This window comes from Staurois parvus, unplaced genomic scaffold (genome assembly GCF_062004578.1).
Source record: "Staurois parvus isolate SC_StPar_1 unplaced genomic scaffold, SC_StPar_1.0 ptg000013l, whole genome shotgun sequence".
Taxonomy (NCBI): Eukaryota; Metazoa; Chordata; class Amphibia; order Anura; family Ranidae; genus Staurois; species Staurois parvus.
Genome location: NW_028317809.1, coordinates 16,053,077 through 16,071,455, shown reverse-complemented (window position 1 = coordinate 16,071,455; position 18,379 = coordinate 16,053,077). Strand labels below are relative to the sequence as shown.

General features: G+C 42.2%; 1 protein-coding gene across 2 annotated transcripts in view; it reads left to right on the top strand.

The window, feature by feature from the left end:
• The first annotated feature begins 692 nt into the window (after positions 1-692).
• The window catches only part of CNOT6L (CCR4-NOT transcription complex subunit 6 like), an 89,802-nt gene continuing 72,115 nt past the window's right edge, over positions 693-18,379 (top strand). The window contains exons 1-2 of one of the 2 annotated variants that reach the window (XM_089676187.1): positions 693-838; positions 15,488-15,631. The gene's annotated coding sequence lies outside the window, so the exon portion shown is untranslated. Of the gene's footprint in view, positions 1,011-15,487; positions 15,632-18,379 lie in introns of both variants that reach the window. The other variant, XM_089676178.1, reaches the window with a different exon arrangement.

Sequence of the window (18,379 nt, the reverse complement as noted above, 5' to 3'; positions counted from 1 at the left end):
CTCAATAAATGCACCCAGTACAGTGAAAAGAAACAGCAAAAAAAAAGCATCCGGAAACGCATCAAAAATGTGTTAAAAATGCATCAGAACACGTTAAAAACACATACGCAGAAACGCGATCTGAAGTGTGTTTTTGTGACGTGAACTGGCCCTGAAAGGGCTGGGAGGTGGCAGGAAAGGGTTAATTGTTGGCACACAAACTCCCTCAAGTATTCTTTTCTATCAGAGGCACCTCCACAGACTTGTAACCTTTAGTAGGACTTATTTCCTCATACTACACACACAGGACTGCTTGGAAGACATGAAATACTATAGTAATACTGTACACACTAGGTACTAAGGAATTGCTGGTGGAGTCGTGCATATCTGAGGTGATTGTAAAACACTGAAAGACTCCATGTCCATCTGGTTGCTTCTTCCAAACGTTGCCATCCACAGAGTGTCATTTCCGGCACGCTGCCATCTTGGGCTCTGTGTGTCCCGTCCTGACAGGTGACGTCAGCCCCCCCTTTCTAATTGCCCCCCTATCAGCTTCTCCATATTGTGTTCCCCCCTGGTGCCATGACTGCTCCATAGGTTAAAAGTCATGACTCCCCCTACAGCCGGCTAAAAATAGCGTGAGGTGAGTGTGCTCCGGGCCGGCAATGTCTCCTCCTCTTCCTCTCGTCTCCTCAGGAAGGCCCGCCTCGGCCTGTGAACGCCCCTTTTATGCCCCCTCTGTGTACACACACATCCTCCTCACCCTGATTATTCATCTCAACAGTCGCCTCTCTCCTCCAGCCAGCGGGCGGCTCGTCTAAACAGCCCGGACACTGGGGACACCGCGCACCCGCCTCAGGTGACTTCAGCTCGGCCAGTCTTATCTCTCCCCCTACCTCCCCCCCCCTCCTCTCCGGCTGCCTGCATGTATTTACAGTCTAGCGGCTCCCGCTCAGCCCCCGACCACAGGCAGCCAGAGCCCGGCCTGCACCGACCGGTCCCCGCGGACAGCCAGGAGGCGCTGTATGCAGGTGAGGAAGACCGAGGGGAGGGGGGTGCTTTGTCTGCCACAGGAGTGTATGTATTCCACTAATCGCCCCCCCCCCCAGGACGAGGCCTTGCCACGCTATACTTCCCGTGTGAGTGGAGGTGAGGGGCCCCCCACTTCTCTGTGTCCCATGGAGCCTTCCTCTCACTTTTATTCCTTCCTCCTCATGGAGGCCTCTGCCTAACTTTGGGACTTTCCATGCTGGTCAGGAGCACCAGGTTGCTCTACAGCCATAGGGATGGCAGCTTAGGTGTTCTTTCACCTCCCCCCACACACATACACCTCCCCTTTCATGTTTATTTTTTGTTTTAATATGTAGAGTGTATGGGTAATGCTATATTAATTGTAAACAAACAACTTGTCTTCACTTTCACTTTTTTTTCTGTTTCTAATCCATTGTTGCATGCATGTTGCTGTTCTCCTTCCTCCCATTTGTAGGTACTTCCTGTCTACATGCGCACACACTCCAGCGATGGCCGTGTGATGTTTCTCAGAGCTCCTCATGATAGTGGGCCATGCCTGCGTAACGTGATGATGGGCCAGTTTTGCTCCTGTGCAATTTTGCCGCAAACCCCCCCCCCCCCCCCCATCCATTTGAACTTGGCATGTGCGTAGCCAGGCAATAGAGGTGCTGTGATTTAGATGAAAGGTGTAGTATGGGAACATTTCTACATGTTTTTGGCCCATGGATGTTTAAATGGGAGCACCTGGTAAAACAAAAACAATCCCAGGCACTCCTGTGAGTTTTTGGGTTCAAAATGCATAATCCTGCCCGGAAGAAGCTCATGTAGTCTTTCAAGTATTATGCAGGTGTGAATGAGCCCATTGAGAATAATAGGAGCCTTCATCTTGTTGTGCAACAAAAGGAATGTGAAAAGGTGTGTGTGTGTGTGTGTGTGTGTGTGTGTGTGGGCGCTAAGCATGTTGACTGATGGGCAACAATGCACAACAAGAGAACCAGTATTTTCTACAGGAGCCTGTTAACACTGGTGCACTTTTTTCTGGTTGTGTTGAGGGGAAAAAAAGTACAGGTGTGTGGGGTTTTTTTTTTTTTTGTCCCCCCCCCCCCCCCCCCCCTGTAGACTTTAATAGGAGCACGTAGGAAAATGGAGACACAATATCTAGCCTTGTAGTCTCCATCTGAAGCCCATGTTGCAGGGTTGGTATAACATGCACATGATTGAGATCATTCTCAACCCATAACAGGAGGTGTCTGAATCAGGATCTTCCCAGCAGGATCACCAGATGTTTAAAGTGATTTTTAAACTTTTTTTTTTTTTTTTTAAATAACGTGATGCTTATCTGCTCTGTGCAGTAGTTTTGCACAGAGCAGCCACGGTCTTCCTTTTCTCGGGTTCCCCACTTATGGCTTTTTGTAAACCTGCCGAGTGCCCCATAGCAAGCCACTTGGAGGCATGAGGGCACTTTTGTGGGCTCACTCATGAGCCCCACTCCTTGTCCATTGACACACAGAATATGGCTCAGCCGAACCCCCCACTCCCTTCACACTGGCTGTGATTGACAGCAGCAGCTGCCACCGCCAATGTCTCCCACTGCTGTATTTTAGCCAATAAGGAGGGAGAGAGCTGCTGTTCTCGTACACATGCACTGGGGGGGAGAGCAGACCATAGAAAGTGGGTTTTTTTTTTTTTTTTTTTCCATTAATGTATTCAGGTAAAAAAAAGACTTTACAACCACTTTCAAATAAAGCTGCAGACTTAAGTGTAATTTAACTATGTTCGTACAGTAATCTCCCCGCTGAGCTATTGTGTTCTGACAGGTAGATTGCCCCCCAGAACACACTGGCCAGCGCTCGCAGCCCTTGCCAGCACAGATCGAATGCTGGTTTTAAAGATGCCAGCCTTTCAGCTGACTTCTGTCAGACAGGCTGGTGTACACAAGGGCTGAATGTGGGCCGGTTTCTGCTTGAACCGACCGATAGTCAGCCTGCCTGTTTGGTGGCTTAAGGCTGGCCATTCATGGATCAAATTTAGGGTAATTCCTGCAGAATCAGCTGAAATTAGTTTCATGGTTGGTCTTGTTGGCCAGAGTCATGTGGAAAATTCAGCCAAACGGTACCTGCCTGAAGTCGGGTGCACTTACAGTTTAGATATTCTGATGGGTGCTGCAGCAGTGTAGATCCCTCCATCCATATTGTCTGTTTTGACATGCAGGCAGCATTGGCCGCATAGATCTGAATGCAGACAATATATGTTTGGATCCACACACCTGCTGTTGCCTGTATGTCATATTTTGACGTGTGATTGTGTGTCTGTAGCTGCTGTGTGAATCCATTTCCATGTGCTGCCCACATGTAGCTTCGAAGTGGCTGTACATACATCTGTAAGTGGCGCTGCACAGAGAACTGGACTAATTGCCTGTCTGAATGAGCCCTTGAGTCCCTGGCCAGGTTAAGAGCTCCTTTTCCTAGGTCCAAATAACAAGGCTTTGCTGACTGCAACTTTGAAGCTTTCTTGGCGCTTTGTAACACCAATCCCTGTTCTGAAAAGAGTTTAGTGCATGCATACAATTTAGACTGTTCACATTACTTTGCTTGACATTTTGCTCACCAGCAGCAGTTACCGACTTGTGGGTAGCTTTTACTTGGAAAAGTTTGATAATGCATTCTAAAAGCTTTAGACAGCACTTTTCAAATGCCTGCTAAATAACAATATGGAAAAAATACGTTACAATGATATGTGATTTTACTCTTTACACATAGCATTGAAATGCTTTTCTTTTTATTGCCCCGATGAGCAGTTATTGGGCCATAGCGAACAGTGTTAAGGTCCATCAGGCTGATTAGATAGCAGAATGGTTGCTCCTGGTTTCAGCTCCTCCTTTGAACAAAAGCTCCTGATTATTTTTTTATTCAAGTCCCTGTGATCTTTGTGCACTTCACTTCTTTCTAGTTCATTCCTTCTGCTTTCCATTACTTTCCCTTTTCCCTGCAACTGTGCACTTCCCTCTGGTGTGTTCTTTGTTTCCCCCTCTCATTCTTGCCCATGAGGAAAATAAACTGACATTGTGGTGAGCTGTGGAGCCTGGACACAGGCTTTGGATTACATTGATAACGTCACTTAAAGGATTTGTTCTTTTATTTAGAGCAAGATGCTGTTTAAGACATTGATTAAGCATTATTTGATCTATTTAGTTCTCACTGGCTTTTCCATTATCTGTGCCTACTGTTTTCATGATCTAGCTGTTGGGGGCAAATCTCTGTTTTGAAACTTAATGTAGAAAAGAAACCATTTTGCAACAGAAGTTCACTTTCTGATAGCTTTCATTATTTCATTAGCTTGCATCATGTAAGCTGCTGCTTGGTTTGCAGTTGGTTGATATTGTAGATGGTGATTTTAGGACATTTTTTTTAATGTTTCTCATGAAATCTCATTCATGTAAAATGTAGATGGAAGTACTGGCGTGATTACATCGGCTGTATATACTGTTATTCTGTAGGATTGCATTAATATTCTTAGATTTTGATAGCCTATAAAATGCTTCACAGAGATCTCTTCATACATACTATGTTCACACATCTGCGTTCTGTGTTGTGTGTGTGTGTGTGTGTGTGTGTGTGTGTGTGTGTGTGTGTAGGCGGCCCGTTCATCTCAGTGGACTGTTCTACTGTAAGAAATGCAGGGAAAGAATCCCCCCAACCATAAAAGTATTGTTTTCTGGAACCCTAGACATAAAAAGGCAGCCTTATTGCATGGGAGGATTTTTGTTCTCCCTGGAGTTTTAGCTTTATGCTGTAGGGCCCATTTTAGGTGTATACATGTGCATAAGAGGTGCTTTTTGTAGCATTGGGCAGGTACATTGTCATGCACCATCTGTGTTTTTTTTTTTTTTGTGCATTGACATGCGTTTTCACTTGTTTGAATTTTACAGTGGTGTGTGTATAAGGTTGAACAGCTATTGCCCAATGCTTGCTAATATCATTGCCAACCCATCTAAATACATGTTCTGGGTCTTCATTTGGCTTCAGTGGACCTTTGAACGCACAATGTACATGTTATATTTTCTAAAATGCACTGAGATGTGAGCAGACTCTTTATTATAGGGTACTTCACATCCATTGTAGCGCTTTTTAATGTGTGCCTTTTAAATGCAGCAGTGTAAATCTGGCCCTCAAAACTCCATATCTGTAGTATGACCTAATAATAATCATGTACTGTGGCTGTAGGATCATCTTAGAGCAAATTGAGGCCTTTTGTTTAGGGCTTGGAATACAAAAACAATCTTATTGCAACAGTGATTTCATAACCTCTGTGTGTATACTTATGCTTATAAATACATCACATGATGTATATGTGGGATCTGTAGGAAGGAAGAGGAGGTGGCTTTGACACTTGCATAGCCTCAGCCTACCAAGAGAAAAAAAACAAAAGCAGCTGTGGATGTTATAGTCAGCAGTGAGTTTTTATTTTCTAATATTGGCTTTCACATTATTCTCCATTCGAGGATTTCTTTTGTTACGCTAGGTTTCCGCTTGGTTTTATGTAGCGTATTCACCCCCCCCCCCCTTCTGCTATTGCAATTTCTTTTGGAGTTGCTTGTTTATGAGATCACACAGGTATCACTGTTTGTGTGAATGCTGGTGAGCTCTGACCCTATTGATTTTTCTAATGAAGCCACTGAAAAAAAAAGAGGTATTTTCTGCAGCAACATATGCTAGTCAAAACAAGAACATCCCTTTCTAGGCCAAATTGTATGAAATGTGGGCTTTGCCTAAAATCTAAATAAGATCTGTTTTTCAGTACCTCTTCTACTTCCTATGTGCCTTCGGGGATGGATAAAACTGTTGCTATGGTTAGTAATAGTAGCCAAAGCAATCTAGAAAAATCCTGTCTTGAAAAAGCAAAGCAGTTGTGGAAACACACAAACAGTGTTCTTCCAAAATACAGTTGCACAATATTACTTTAACATTTTGCACGCAGGTATAGTATCATGTTTGCACACAGCTTTTATTTTATTGCTAAAGCTGGTTAGAAAGGGCAAGAGAAAGCGAAGAAGGTATTTTAATAATGTGAAGTGTGGCTTTTTGTTTTGGCATAGTACATTTTCAGACCATTTTGAGCCTTGGTGCTGTTTGTGCTACAGAATTTTCAAGTATAGTGTGAGTGTGGGTGTTTTTTTTTTTTTTTTGCATGGTTATAATGCTTTTCATTATAATGCACAATACTGGTAAACATTTACTTTACATTTAATTGTAATGCATATTATCTCTAGTCTATTTACCTCCAGCTTCTCTCTGTTAAGATGCTGATCTTCTCTGCACCTTTTTTTTTTGTTTTTTTGCGCTATAAAAAAAGCCTGGCAATTTTGAGAACAAAATTAACTTTTTGCTACACGTCCGGTAACAAAAATCAAATTTTGTCATAAATGTAGGCCAAAATGTTTTCTGCTACATGTCTTTGCTAAAAAAAAAAAAAAAAAAAAAAAAAAAAATCCCGATATGTGTAATTTGATTTACGTGAAAGTTTCAGCGTTTACAAATGGTGGTATAGATTTTATTTTATTTTTTTTCTAATAATGGCGGCAATCAGCGACTTATAGCGGGACTGGGGGGAACTGACTTGGTGTCACTGACCTCCCCAGTGACATCAATACAGTGACCAGTGCTAAAAAAAAAAAAAAAAAAAAAAAAGCACTGACGCTCTACTAATGGCACTGGGGAGAAGGGGGTTAATGGGCGATCAGAGGATTAATTGTGTGCTGGGAGTGTTTTACATAGGGGGCCATGTCAGTGTGCTGCAATGTGCCTGAGCTGACGGAGAACTGTTAGTAAACAAAACAGTCCTCCTCCCCGACAGAAATCACTAAGCGCTGGCAAGTAAATACTGGCCGGGACCTGACGAATAGCGGCGCGCCCCACCTGGAAATGCGATCGTGTGTGTGTGTGTGTGTGTGTGTGTGTGTATATATGTGTGTGTATGTATATATATATATATATATATATATATATATATATATATATATATGCCACTCTGTAGCAGTATTTCTGCTTTAAGGTGGACGAGAAGCAGTTAAACATGTCAAGTAAAAAATTTGAATACAATTTAGGCCAAAATGTATTTTGCTATGTCTTTGCTAGGAAACAAAAAATCCCAATATGTGTAAATTGGTGTATGAGAAAGTTAGTGATTTACAAATGGCGGTACATATACACGGATTTTTTTTTTTCTCTTTTAATGGTGGCAATCAGCAACTTATAGCGGGACTGCGATTGGCATTTTGGGGAACTGACTTGGTGTCAGTGACACCAATACAGTGATCAATGTTAATAAAAAGCACTGACACTGTACTAATGGCACTGTGCAGGAAGGGGTTAATATGTGGGACAATCAGAGGGTTAACTGTGTGCTGTTTTACATTATGTGCAGTGTTAGTGCCTCACTGTAAGCACACTGCTTTGCATGGCTGTGCTGTGCACAGCCATGCAAAGGAGTGTGCAGGAGCACCCCACCCCCCTGTCGGAGATGCTCGGCAATCGCTGGCTGGGAACCAGTGATTGCCAGCTGAGGCTGCAAAATCGTGTGTGTGTGTGTGTGTGTGTGTGTGTGTGTGTGTGTGTGTGTGCCCCCCCGCCCCCATGCCGTCCTGTAGCAGTACTTTTGCTATAGAGCGGATGGGAAGCGGTTAAAGTGATTGTATGCATTGGATTTGTTTTTTAGACGACAAACTTAACATGCTTATCTGCTCTGTGCAATGGTTTTGTACAGGGCAGCCCCGATCATTCTCTTCTGGGGTTGCCTGCTGGCGCTTCTGGCTGTTCCTGCCTTTAGAGTGCCCCCATAGCAAGCCGCAAAGTATAGTATGCCTGTATAACATGGTAAAAAAAATTTCTGCCTTTTTAGAATCGCTTCCTTCTCCTACATGGGACTATATATCCCATGAGTCATTACTCCTCACATGTTTACATTCACAAGTTCTCAGGCACTTACTGACGTATGAACAGTGTACTGAGCTGTATGTGTGCTGCACTGTGTATACTGACATGTAAAAATGGTGGGCTGAATTTTAGGTGTGCTGCACTGTATTTTTTGATGTAAACAAATAATGCATTCTGTATCCAGGCCAACTAATAGGCTGACTAATCGATAATGAAAATAGTTATCTATTATATCATTTTTAGTTGTTTCAGCCCTATATACCAGTATATACTCATACTAGTGTGTGTTCAGTGGTAAAGGAAAATGCACAATTTGTCTTGTTTTAACAATATGTGCAGCGCCTAGGTATCCCTGGATTTTTTTGCACTTATTCTCAGTAGCAATTCTGTACCTATAAAAGGGATATGTCCCCAAATAATTTGATATACACTTTATAGATATCTCTGTCTGCAGTAAATGCTGTGGATGAATGAATTTTCCTTTTTGGCTATTCAGACAGCAAGTAGCTGTCAGCTGCAGCTGATTGGGTACGGTTATTTGTTGGCAAGTTGATTTGACTTCAACTTCTAGGTTTTGCTTTCACCCATCCACTGTGACCCTGGCTCTGCAGCTATTTTGCCTTGGCTAGAAAAGTCCATATAGTGTCTCTTGTAATATCACTCTTATCCCTGTCTTCGTAGTTTCATTGTGTGTAGAACTGCCCCAATTCATAACTTGTCACTACAGTGTCCTTGAAAATGTCTGTGCCCCTTTTTTCTGCTTCACAAGATCTTTCTTTGTCCCATGTTTTGAATCAGCAGTGTTGACCCTTTCCTTGCCTAATTCAGCAGTGACCTTGAAAATATTCTGGTCTCTACTCCCCAGTTTAGCACCAAGTGTATCTGGGAATATTTAATGCAGCGCTGAGAACAAATAGAAGTGAGAAAATATGGGTGTAGGTGCTAAAGAGCGCTATAAGTGATACAATATAGTGGTATCTAATTATGACGTATTGGTATAGTGAACACAAACATAAAGTGACTTTCTTTGATCCATGGATGACACACAGTCCAAATGCAAAAAATAATAAATATTGGTGAAATCCGTGACTCAGTGGCTGGAAGCTTTTGTATAATATTGCACTAACCAGAAGCGCAATATAAAAGAGCATTTGTGTATATAAATCCCCTCATGGTCATCTGGATGGGGATATTACGAATCATCTGGCGCACGTCACAAGATCACCCACAGGTTCCAGGGGCATCACGTCCGATATTAAAGACCAATACTGGGCATATAGTGGGTGTGTTGTGGGACTCCACCTTAGGGGCTCGTTAAATAATGAGCCAGAAAGAGAATCTTTGATAATGCAGTATTTTATTCAAAGGAATGTGATAAAGGTAATTCAAATGCACTCACATCTGGCTAAAGAAACAGTAAAGATGGCCGCCGGCCTTCCTCGTGGCCTGTACAGCGTGATGTCAGCAGCTGGGCTCCTCCCTAAATATTGCACTATCAAAGATTCTCTCTCCGGCTCGCTATATGCACCAATATTTTCTCACTTCTAATAATTATCAACACTGTATTTCTGCATTACATATTTATTAAAAGGGTCTGAGGTTTCACCTTCGTGCAAGCGACTTGTTACCTAGCGCTCCTGTTTTTATTCATTTATCATATCTGGGAATATTTTGACTATTTCTACTTTAAATGTTTTTACTCTGTACTGCCCTGTGCACAACACTGTTGCAGTTTGAGATGCTGTAGCGCTAGCTGACTGGACACTTGCCCTACAAACAAATATTGGCATAGTGATCAAGTGCACTTAACCTTGGTGGTTCCTGTTTGAAACCCACACCTAGGGTAACTATTCGTCCCACATGTGTGCCACTATCTTTATTTGAATAGAAATTTCACTCGGAGTATGAACATTTGCATGGAGATAATAGATTTTTAAGAGGCTGTTCGTTGCCACAAAGCAAATCTCTTGGCAGAGCAGAATCGTCTAGGTATGTCACTTTGAAATGCAGCCCAGACAAAATTATTATACAGGATTTATATAGCGCCAACAGTTTGCTCAGCGCTTTACAATATAACAGGAGACAATACAGCAACAATACAGTTCAATACAAGAGGGATAGGAGGGCCCTGCTCCTTGGAGCTTACAATCTAGGAATTCCCCACCTTATTTTGTTGGAGTTCGGCAATCTAGTTTTACTTACTCGATCATCTACTCCCTATTCCCCTACAATGCAGTGGTGAACTATCTTTCAGCATCCTCATGTCCAATACAGGATTCTGCATTTGTCTTGACATCTGAGAACCCTTTGGGGGATTGGGTAAGTAAAACTGCTTTTTGTGCCCCCCTGAACCTAAATGAGCATTTAACACTTGAAATGTTGGGTTAAGCCAACTGCAAAGTTGCATTTTTATTTTCTCTGCAGTTTAGCTTTAAAGTACATCCATGCATTTATTCATGGAGGGTAAAGCAACAGGTTTGCCTTAGTCCTCTCCTCCCTACCTATAAGTGTGTAGTTGCATTCCATTTTCTTGACCACCTAGAGCAGTGGTTCTCAACCTTCCTAATGCCGCGACCCTTTCATACAGTTCCTCATGTTGTGGTGACCCCCAACCATAAAATTATTTACCCAGTAATTATAAGTCATGAAGTGTCGTTTTACCTCCAATACTGCTGCTTTCAGCACAGTGGCTGCTTTCAGCACAGTGGCTGCTCTTTAAACATCGGAAATATGTGTTTTACTGATGGTCTTAGGTGACCCCTGTGAAAGGGTCATTCGACCCCCAAAGGGGTCGCGACCCACAGGTTGAGAACCACTGACCTAGAGCATGGAAATGAAAACTCTTGGTAAGCTTAGTAACTCTAGTCATTGCTTACACAAAGGTTGAGGACTGTTTCTTGGCACCCCACTGACAAATGCCCCTTTCTTTGATTCCTAGTGACAAGAATAAGCCACCGGGGAGGGAAGGAGCGTATGTATTGCTGGGAACAGGGGTTGCAAAACAAAGCTGTTGCTTTACCCTGTACAGCAAAGCATTGTTTTGACTGGTGCCTTCCGAGCACATAATCTCAATATGTATGTTAGATAAAATGACTCTTGTTGCAATAAAATCAGCGGTCTTCCTTTTGGTTCTCCATCTTTCTTCCTACTGGGGGGGGGGGGGGGTCACCTGCTGCTGCTGCTGCTACAGTTAAATACCACAGAGTTTGATCAAAAACATTTGATCATTTTTTTGTTTTGCTTTTAACATTGAAGGGGTAGTAATCAAAGTCTGCGTGTCCTCGCACAAAATGCTTTGTCTGCTCCAATTAGAATATAAACATTATTTGTCTACAAAAAAAAAATACTGCTGATGGAAGTTCGGCATAGATCCTTTGTGTACAACACTGATTTATTGGCTGTTTAAAGAAATAATTAGAGGAAATCTAGGGTTCTATTTATAAATCTATTCCCCCTCCCCTGTTAAATTTTTTTTTGGAAAGCGTGGATCTTGTGTGAAAACATTTTATAAATAAACCTCATAGTATATTTTCAGTAAGTGCATATTGGTGGCAGTGTTTGTATTTTTACTTGAAAGCAATTTGCTGTTGTATTGGTTTTGTATATTAGAACCAGGGCAGATGACCACATGATCCCCACCTTGGCCAATCGGAGAAATCTTCATATTCATTAGAGGGAAAAAAAAGGCTTTTTCTAAGTGGTACAGTTTGCAAAGCAAGCAAGACTCTTTATTTGGCATACAGAGATGCGGGTGCTGCTTCCTGTATTTTTTTGTAGTATAGGCACCCTTTCTAAATTACAACGTTAGACCATTGGCCTCATAGAGGTGGCATCTAGATAAAGTTGTGCTCAAAAGTTTGCATACCCTGGCAGAAATTGTGAGATGTTGGTATTGATATTGAAAATATGACCATGCCAAAAAAATGCTCCTTTTTATTGAAGGATGATCATATGAAGCCATTTATTATAAAATCATTGTTTTGGCTCCTTTTTTAAATCGTAACAAATCACCCAAATGGCCATGATCAAAAGTTTACATACCCTGGACAAAGCAGATCAAAAGTTTACATACCCTGGACAAATCCCGAGCTCCTGCAGATTCAGTGCAGCTGTCCGCCTGTACCTCGTATGAGCAGACAGTTGCTGAATGACAGGATCAGTGAACTACCTAGAGTGCTCATTAGCACCCTGGTAGCTGTAGCTCTCCCAATCACAGAACTCTTGAATGAATGGTGTGGTCGTCTGTCAACAGGGACTCGAGTGGGTTTTTTTTTTTTTTTTCCCCTCGCTGTGCTATTTGTGCTTGATTCAAAGCAAATGTATTCAGACTGAAAAGAGAACTGTGGCTTTTTGATCTGATGTCAGCAGTCCTTCAGTTGGTACTGGGTTTGTAGAATATTTCTTCTATGAACTTGTGGCTCCCCAGGCTCATGAAAACGCCAGGTATTTTACACTACTTTACACTGTTTTCAGCTTCCCCCTGTCAAGTGCATGAGGCCTAAGGCCTGGTTCACACCTGTTCGTTTAGTGCTTTTTGCAGAAACTCCCTGCAGTCCATCTAGCATTGGACATGTTCAGATTTGTGTTTTCAGCTGCTGTGTTTTTGTAAAGTGTCAGACTTTTTCCCGCAGCAGATTACACAATGCAGAGGTGTGAACCAGGCCTAAAAGAGCAGCAGGACAAATGGCTATTGCAAGGTGACTGTCCCAGATGACTGCATTGCAGGGCAATCGTTCTACTGCTAGCTCTCATTTTCATACTTAAAGTATAACTAAAGGAAAACTTTTCCAATGGGGGCACTAGTTCTGGTGCCCCATGGAATTCTTTTAATTTGCAATTAATTCCTGTTTGGCTATGGGAAGGAAAATCTCCAATGGAACACGGTGTAAAAAAAAAACAAAAAACCCAAAAACGCCAAACCTGACAGGAGTCTGACAACCATCCCCTGCTCTATTCAAAATGGGTGTGTGTGTGGGGGGGTGCCTATAGTTCTACTTTAACTGGAGCTGATGGGTTATGCCCAGCTGCTCCAGATTCTGTGTGCACCGGTTTTAATCAGTTACCCCTACTGTATTACTACACTGCATTTCTCTGCAGGGATGTGAAATTTTGTATCGCCCAGGACATGCAGTTCCGGGCACCAGGCAGGTAGCTTTTGTTTCCATGTAGCCCTGCTGGGGAAGCAGCAGGGCTTACTCGTTAGGTGGAAGCGTTCGGGTGGCTGTGGCACTGCCTGAATGCTTCCACACACCCCGCTAAGTTGGTTGTCACCTATGTAATGAAAAAAGTTGGGTAGCTTTTTTTTTTTTTTTTTTTTTGTTACACCCAAGCACATAAAACCCCCTAAGTAGTTGAGGCCACCCACATATTCACACATATGGACGTGAACACACTTCGGGGTGCCAACATGTGCAAATGTCGATTGCGACACACGTTGCATATCACCACGCACGCCGGAATGAGAGCAATAATTCTAGCACCAGATCTCCTCTAACACTAAACTGATTACCTTTAGGGGCTTTAAAAGTGTCGCCTATATAAAATATAGGGTACTAAAGTTTGTCGCCAGTTCACAAGCGCATGCAAATGTAAGGTTTGAGATCTATTTACTTGGTGCAACCTCATCTTGTGTTTTACATAAATAGGTAATTGCCTTTTTTTTTTTTTTTTTTTTCTGAAGTTTTGTGTTTCCGTTGCGGTAATATTGTGTGACATATATAAAAAAAAATTAAAAATTGGAACTACCACCATTTTATTTTTTAGGGTGTCTGGTTTCAGAAAATGTTTGGGGGGGTTTATGTAATCTGCAGGCCTAAAATTATTTTTCTAACCGTGTGCAAAAAACAAAGTGCTCTGGCAGTGAAAGGGATAAAGGATACGTTCAGCGTTGAACATGTTGCATATTCTACCCATTTTTAGGGTGGAGCATATAATCTATTACTGATCCTGCAGCGGCTTTTCAATCGGAGCCTTCTCTGTGACCGCAGTATGGGGAGACGTTCCTCGTACCAGATGTCACTTTTTGAAAAAAAAAAGTGGCTGTGCGGGGCTTTGCCCACGTGGCTGCATCATCCATTCACTGAGTTCTGTGAATGAATAAACTGAGTACTGACATCCTTTGCGGATGTCTGCTTGTAGTTCTCAATGAACTACTATGGCACTGTTGAGTGCTCTGGTAGTTCATTGATTCTTCCTCTCAGTCTGAAACCTGCTGGTATGATGTACGGACAGACAGATCACACTGACTGCAGGAGTCCTGCATTTCATCCATGATCTGCTGATCACTGGTGCAATGCTTTATAGCAGGGGTCGCCGAATGTGGCCCTTTGCTACTCTTTATCTGGCTTTTGTGGCACTATTTTTCCCACTGACACCAGTGATGGGGCACTATTCTTCCCCTAATACCAATGAGGGGACACTACTCCTACTGACCATCAACCCTGCGGCCATGCTTATTCTCATTGATGCTGGGGCCAGGACATTTTATATCCTCACTGGCCCTAATCCGGCCCTCCTAAAGTCTGAAGGACCGTATACTGGCCCTTTGTTTGAAAATTTAAAGACCTCTGCTTAACAGGCTCTGTTTAAAAAAAAAAAAAAAAAAAAAAATACCTACAGAAAAGTGTTGTTTATTATTTATAATTTTTATAACAGAGCGGACACTGAAGCTTGATTTGGCACTAGTACTGAGCACCCAAGTGTTTGTGTTCAGGGTAACCTAAAGGAATAAAGTTTTTTTGTTTGTGGGTCCCCCTTCCATTGGGTACGTGCCTCATTTACTCGCTCAGCATGACACACCCCTTTCCTGACAAGCATCCAATCGGTGCTCATTACTCTACAAGGTATCTCCTCTCCCTGCTAATCCCCCGGGAGCAGTGCTGGAGACATGCAGGAACATTTTAAGTCACCATTAAGCCCCCTTTTAATTTTTTAAAAGCCCCAGAAATTCCTAAAAAAAACCCTCAGATTTAAATACGACTTTGGTTAGATTATTTTTATTCTCACTCCGATTTAGTCCCTGGACAAGTTGTTTAAAAAAATTTTCATCCCTGCTCTGTATTTTGTACTGCTTCGTGTTGCATATTACTCCACATAACTTACTGTACTGCCCTACATGGTTTACTACATTACTGTGTATACACTGTTACTCAATATTTTAACAATTAAAGTATATGTGAACCCTTACCTTGTAAAACAACCCATTCAGATTAAGGCTTCATACGCGCTGGGTGTTTCCTGGCAGGAGAAAAAAAACGCATAAAGAACACGTACTAACGTGTTTAGGCACTCATTAATTTCATTATCTAGAATATTTATTCCAGCCATTGAAACTAACACTGTAGCATAGGCACCCATTCTAAATGACAGTTATTCATTTAAAATTGGCTTTTTTTTTTTTTTTTTGTACTGTTACTGTGTATCTCTCAGCTACCTATAGTCATATGCAGGTTGTGTAGTGCTGGTTTATAATTCTGGCTCCTAGAAGATTTGTCCAAGCCTGCTTTAAAATGTGTGTTTTATATTGTCAGCTGTGTTATTAAAACCTGTTCTTAATATTCTTTCAGGTTTCTTTTACCCCTGGGTTCCCAACGTTTGCAACACTGCTTGAGACACATTTCTTAGATTCACCTTTTCTGGTGCTCATTCTTGTAGAAACTACTGACCTGCAGACAGAGCAGTGATCAACCCGCTTCATGCTGATTTAACAGGTAACTGAGAACTTTTTAACTTTTTTTTTATATACAGTTAGGTCCATATACAGTATAACCGATTGTATTGTCTTAGCAACCGTGCTGCAGCTCAGTTTCAGGGTCTTGGCAATTTTCTTATAGCCTAGGCCGTCTTTACGTAGAGGAACAATTCTGTTTTTCAGATCCTCGGAGTTCTTTGCCATGAGGTGCCATGTTGAACTTCCAGTATGAGTGAGAGCGATGGTGCCAAACTTCACACCTGCACCCCATTCACACCTGAGACCTTGTAACACTAAGGAGTCACATGACACAGGGGAGTGAAAATGGCTAATTGGGCCCAATTTGGACATTTTTACTTAGGGGTGTACTCACTTTTTTGTTGCCAGCGGTTTAGACATTAATGGCTGTGTTTGAGGTATTTTGAGGGGACGGCAAACTTACGCTGTTACACTCACTACTTTACATTGTAGCAAAGTGTCATTTCTTCAGTGGTGTCACATGAAAAATATAATAAAATATTTACAAAAATGTGATGGGTATACTCACTCCTGTGAGAAACTGTATATTTGGACACAGGCACAATTTTCATACTTTTGACTCTGTATGCCACCAGAATAAATTAAAATGAAACAATCGAAAATTAATTTGAAATGCAGACCTTCAGCTTTAATTCAAGGGGTTGAACATAAGACGATGAGTCTTTTTAACCGTTTATCTTGTAAGTGCCAATTTTCCATTGTTTACTGAATAAATTGTCAATACTGCGCTTAGAGGCGCCTTCCTCTTTTTCTTAATTGATGGAGTAGCCCACACCTGGCCATGAATTGTCCAATTACTTTTGGTCCCTCGAGAAAGGTGGGATGGTTACTCTTAAGAGCTGTAATTCCTAAACCCTTCCCCCAATTTGGATGTACATACCCTCAAATTAAACTTGAGTGTGCACTTACTGTGTGTAATATTTAATACAGTGCGACTCCTTACTTTATCATGTATTTTATGTACATTCTAAACTTTATTGAAATGTATCCTGTAATGTCACGCTGTACTACAAAAGAGTAGGCAAAAAGACCCATTTTGAGCTGCAAAGATTTATCTTGCAGTTTTTTCCTTAAGCTTCATTAAAGGTAAACGATGTACTCTCTCTGAATACACATTTTATGAGGGTTTCTGGGAGGGTTCTTTTCACTTAGTAGGGTGTAGGTCCTCAGATTTTCTTTGAAAGCCTTTTGGGGGGTGGGGCACTTTTTTTTTTTTTTTTTCTCTTCCCCTTTCCGCACCTGGTGTTCAGTTTTGAGTGTGTGGTTATTGTACTGTGGAGCTTGAACCGTGTTCGAACCATCTTGGGTAGGCTTATTGCACCAAATTTGATTGTTGTGCGACTTCAACCAGCCTGTGGGATTTTTCATGAGATTACCAGCAGCTATAGCCACTAGCAATAATCCCTGTTGTCTCAGCAGGGATGGCTCCCCTAAGAACGAAGGGGCAGTGAAAGGGATGAGATCCTTACTAATGCTGCCAGCCTTGTCTGAACTACTTTACACCTAATGAATGATTCATTATTCCTTCCTGTTTACTCCCTTCCTCTGCAAGAGGAAGGGGTATGCCTTGCAGATATAAACACAAGTCTGTGTATCTGCGATCAGTGCGATTTCTATGTTTTTTCTATGACCAATCACAGTGATCACAAGGTGCAGAGCTGTTCAGGTTATAGCGGCAGAGTATACCTCATTTCACCAGCATTAGGAAGCGGAATAAGGTGTTTTTTTTTTTTTTTTTTTTTGTAGATCTACTTTTGGTCAAGTACTCGCCGATATGGAGTACTGATACTTAGTGGTGCGATTTTGAATTAATGGATGCAAATTGCACCTCCTAAGAATAGCATGCAATTTGAGCAGGAATGCCATTCCTGTCCAAATCGAATGCAGTTTCCCCACTGTGCGCCTGTGTGTACCCAGGCTTGTTATAGTCTGAGTTCACACATGGACAGTGCTGACCAATCCGATGCCGTGTAGTCTGAATGGTCATCGCTGCAAGGAGAGGAATGAAGGTGGTGGGGGATTTCAAATCCATGCTGCTTTCTCTGTCCCGCCACTGAGACTACATGGGATGCCTGCAGGGAGGTTTCCTGCATCGCCCCTGTAGGAACCCAGGCTTGTCGTAGCCAGAGTTCACAGGAGCGATGCATGGATTTGGATCCTTGGATTTGGACAGGAATTTCATTCCTGTTCATGTCGCATCCTAATCTTTGCGGTGCAATTTGTGTCCGTTAACGCAAATTGCACTGCAAAGTATTTGGTTAAGGTATCGGGTGTATTTTCATGACTAAGAGTACATAAGTATCTTGTCTTTAATAACATCTATCTATAAAAGTTACTCACGTAAAGTGATTTGTAAAGCTCCCTTTAAGATTTAAAAAAAAGAGACGTACCTGCTCGGTTTAAGGATGTTTGCTGAGGGGGCACTCATTCTGAGCAATGCTAGTATGTGCTGTGTGCATCTATAGAAACAGAGCTCGGCCCTGCCCCCTCCTCACTGGATTTAATTGACAGCAACAGGAGCCAGTGGCTTCTGCTGCTTTCAAAGCCTCCGGTGAAGAGAGAAGAGCTGCAGCAGATGGACACAGCGCTGTATTGACAGGCGACTCGGGTGAGTGATTAAGGGGGGCTGGGGACCTGTTATTGAAAGGTTGTGTGTATTCGCTATTAGAACGTTCATATCGGTGCGGTTTCGACTTGGTTGGAGCCACACTGATTTCTAAAGTAGTAC